General features: G+C 42.0%; 1 protein-coding gene across 2 annotated transcripts in view; it reads right to left on the reverse strand.

Annotated features, from left to right (window-relative positions):
* Positions 1 to 4,612, reverse strand: part of RASGEF1B (RasGEF domain family member 1B) — a 616,825-nt gene that overhangs the window by 209,004 nt on the left and 403,209 nt on the right. The gene's annotated exons all lie outside the window — the stretch shown is intronic.

Below are 4,612 nucleotides of genomic sequence, written 5' to 3' on the forward strand. Positions count from 1 at the left end.
GGCTGAGGCAGGAGAATCACTGGAACCCAGGAGGCGGAGGTTGCAGTGAGCCAAGATCACACCACTGCACTCTAGCCTAGGTGACAGAACGAGACTCCATCTCAAAAAAAGAAAAGAAAAGAAAAGAAAGAAATGCATGCATTTCTTAATGCATCACCCAGTTGAACTGATGATAGGTTTTGTGGCAAACCATGCCTAAGAAAAGCAAGCAAGCAATATGAACAGCCATATACAATAGCTCTGTCCCAGTTACTCTATGTCCTAGTGAGGTTAGGTTAACTCAGGTTGTCAAGGAGAACTCTAGCTTGGAGATGTGGAGAAATTGAGACCCTCATACATTGGTGGTAAGAATGTAAAGTAGCACAGATGCTGTGGCAAACAAAATATTAAACACAGAGTTACCAAATGACCCAGCAGTTAGACTCCTAGAGAAATAAAAACATGTCCACACCAAAACTTCAATGTGGTAAACAATGCCCAGAATAGGAAAATTCATAGAAATGGAAAGCAGATTCGTGGTTTCCTAGGGCTGGGGTCGGGGGAGATTGTTGGGGAAATAAGAAGGGATTGCTAATGGATTCAGGGTCTTAGTTTGAAAATATATGAAAGCTTGAATGTATCAATTGGTTTATACTGGGAGAGCATACAGGCTGGCTGTATTCATACATGTTATATTAAAGGGACTCCAAACTAACTGCCAATGTCTATCTCTGCCCAAGCCCTGCTGGCTGCCCCTCCCTACCCTGCCCAGTGACTGCTGTCACCCTTTGTTCCTGCAAAGACTAGGCACGGGTACAGGGCAGATCCTGATCGAGACTGTGGGCCCTGGAGTCCCAGCACAAGGCATGGTTATTGCTGTCTCCTCTCCAGACTGGCAGTATCATGCATGCTTGCTGGGTGGCAGCAGGGGGTAGGGAGGGGATAGGCCAGGAGGAGAGGGGAGGGGAGGTAAGTCTCTCACCCTCCTGGATCCAGGAACCCAGCATGTCCTGGTTTGAAGGATGCAATCTCCTTGGGGCCACCAGTCACTGTAGCTTGGGACAGCAGGTCCATGGGAAGGGAAGACTGACTCCTCCCACCCCTCAACCCCCAGCTTTCGGTCAGGACACAGCCTGTTGGCGGGCCTAGCATCTGGAGAGAGAGGAAACCTGGCAGCTGGTGAGCTGAGTTGCAGGGTGGGATCCCTGGGCACCTGTGAGGCTCTGTACTGCCCTTCATTCCCATGCCCAAGGGATTGCAACACTAAATAATACTAATAATAAAACATTATGATGAGGGAGAGAACGTGGAAGAAAGGAAAAAGTTTTAAACATTTAAAATATGAGTGCCTTTACTGGCACTTTTTCCCTGCCCTTTGAATATGGAGTTCTTGCATTTTCATTTTGCACGAGGCTCAGCAAATTACATAGTTGGCCCTGCCCAGGAAGAGTATGATCTTGCTAGTTAGGCACAGCAAAACTCCAGGGGTTGCCATAGATCATGGTGTGGATGGGGCGTGCAGTTGCATAGTGAACGATATGAACAGCCATGCACAACAGCCCTGTCTCAGTGACTCTATGTCCTACTGAGGTTAGGTTAACGCAGGTTCTCAAGGGGAACTCTAGCTTAGAAAATCAGGTGTCTGAGAAATTCTTTCACTTAGAAGTCTAGTTTCAGAATGGGCTTAAGGGAAATAAGAATGCTCTTGAGCAAGGCCTAATATGGGAGAGTTTCCTGAAGAATTATGATTTTCTGTCCTCTCATCTCTTTCTCCTATTTCTATAGATGGCACCACCATGCTTCCGTTTCTTCTTTGTTCCCTAAATACCAATAACAGTAATTTTGTATATGAAATGTGTTAATAACAAATTTAGTGCTTACTATAAGCTAGACAACTATGTGTGAAGCAGTGGTTAACAGTAGGAACTGAAGCCAAACAGTCTTGGACCACTATAAACCTACTGTGTGACCTTGAGCAAGTTACTGAACTCAGTTTCTGTGTCTATAAAACGGGGATAGTTGGAGTATCATATTAATGGGTTTGTGACGATTAAAGGAGCTAATATAGAGAGAGCACTGAGAATGTTGGCTGGCACAGAATAAGCATTGTGTGTTTTCTATTATTCTCAAAACTCTTGATTCATTAAATATTTTATGTGACAAACATTTAAGGAGTGTGTATTATGTACCAAGCACGATCCTAGGAGCCCTATGAGATAGGGAATATTATTCCCATTTTACAGAAGGGAAAATTTATGTTTAGAGCAATTGTGCCCTTTATCCAAAGTCTACAGTTATCAAGGGGCTGAGCTAGGCTTAGATCACTAGTCTGCAAAGTGGATGTTCTTAACCAATCAGCATTTTTATTCTCTGTAGGAATGAAAACATAGATTGCTTTTACTGAATACTTACTCCATGCCAGCCAGGTATGATCTCATTTATTCTTTACCACACCTCTGCAAGGTCAGTATTATTATCTCTATTCCCAGCATGGCGATCCCATTTAAAGGAGGAGTTAGAGTGCTTGCCCAGGTCATCACGCTGGAAGCTGGGCAGAGCTGAAATTCAAACCCAAATCCATCCACCTCCAGAATCCCCATTCTTTCTGCTAAATCATGCTGTCTGTTTTATCAGGTTCTTGTGATGATTCTTTAACGCATCTTTGGGGCCTGCCCTCCCCTTTCCTTTCCCATGGGCACAATGCTATCCTGTTGCTCTGAAAATTCATGCCAAGATTTCTCTATGGATTTCTAGTCCCACTCATTTCCAGGAGCTCTACCCTCTCTCCAATCCACTTTCCATTACCAGCTTGCTCTCTCTTTCTTACAGATCACTTCCATTCTATGTCTCCATCACTTAAGAATAGGCAATGCCTATGGAACCAAATTTAAATTCCTTGACTTTAAATATGTGGGTCTCCCTAATATACCCTCAAAATCTGGCTGTACACTAGAGCTTTTAAAAATCTTGTTGCCAAGCCACACTCCAGACCAGCTAATTTAGAATCCTTAGGGGTGGGACCCAGGCATCAGTAATTTTAAACCTCCCTAAAAGATTCCAATGTGCAGTCAAGATTGAGAAGCACTGAAATAAACCAATTGACTACAACTTAAACCTCCCTCATAATTACTGGGCTAATCTCTATTGTCTTTCATATCTACCTCTCTTCCCACAATGCTAATCCTTCTGTTAAGATTTTGCTCAGGGAGAATGTCTTCTCCTTTCTTCTTATGGTTCAAGTCTCCTAACCTGTCAGACCTTGTCCCATCTCTACCCACTCCAGGAAGACTTCTTTAAACTTGCCAACTTTAGAACAAACTCTGCATCTAAGTATGCACTTACAGTTTAGACAGTTGAGCTGGGCACATATTACAATACTTTTGCTTGTTCTCTAAGTACTTTACAAGTACTGGTCTACAGTCCCTCCAATTGTGTAAAATATTAGTGCCAAGATCTTTTCCTGTATACTTTGTTATGCCATCTATTTTCCCTCTTCTGACTTCCCAGTACCTTGCGCATCCTTTAAAACCTAACTTGTGAGTGTGTTCCTCTCTCTGAAATCTTGTCTACTCACCTTTGTCCTGGTGCCTCTAACTTCTCGCCACTAGAAAGGTCATTCTTTCAAAAGACCCATCATTTTCACTCCTCCATGTTGCTGCCTTTGCCCAGATTTCCCTATCCTTCAATCTAGGAAGATTCTGCTCTATTCATCTTTCAAGGCTTCCTTCGTTCTTACCTCATCTATGATTCTTCTCTTATCAGGCAGAACTGATGGTGTCTCGCTTCATGTTCCTATTGTCCATTATTTGTGCCAATCATTTAGAGCTTATCACAATGTATTAGAGTTGATAGGCCTCTTTTGATTTTAAATTTAAAAAGCATAAGTGTGCATGTTATAAAATAGTGGATCATTCAAACATCAAAAAAAAAAAAAAACTTCTGGCACTTTGTTTTTCTTATGAGCCTGACAACAAAGTGCTGTTGATGTGAAAGGCAATTTTCACAAATCAGAACATTACTGGGTTGGGGGCTAGCCTTCGAAGGCCCTGGCCCAAGAAACCTGTTATTTTGTGTGCATGTCGTGTGCATAGGTGTGTGCTGGCTTCCTTTCAATAAAAGCTGCATAGAAAGGAACTGGCAGAAAGGGAAGATGTGCAAAATGGGTCCCTTTCTTTGAAGTTCACCACGGATCACAGATAAAAAGACCTTTGCACCGGCAGAGGGGACTTGAAAGCATGATGCCTTAATAAGCAGGCTCACATAGTCACAGTCTCTTATTTTCTTTAAAAACTTCCAGATTCAAAATAACCTTGCAATAGCCAATTTTTAAAAGTTACCAAGAGAAGCTGTGACAAATAAGAATTCCATACTCAAGAGGATTGTATCAATAAGGGACTCCAGATCTTGCCTCTGAGAAATATACTCTTTTTATAGAAGACTAAGAAGTTAAACATACAGTTGAAAATCAAATTGAGGCATGGTTGTCACTATAAAAGTAGAAGAGCTTTTTTAAATCTTGAATTTGCCACTCTCCCATCTCCATACTAGCACAGTATAAGGAGGATAGGTAGAAAGGAGGAAGCATATAGCATGTGATCATAATTCTGTTGAAAATTTTTTTTTTTTTTTTTAG

This window comes from Pongo pygmaeus, chromosome 3 (assembly GCF_028885625.2).
Source record: "Pongo pygmaeus isolate AG05252 chromosome 3, NHGRI_mPonPyg2-v2.0_pri, whole genome shotgun sequence".
In the NCBI taxonomy this organism is placed as follows: Eukaryota; Metazoa; Chordata; class Mammalia; order Primates; family Hominidae; genus Pongo; species Pongo pygmaeus.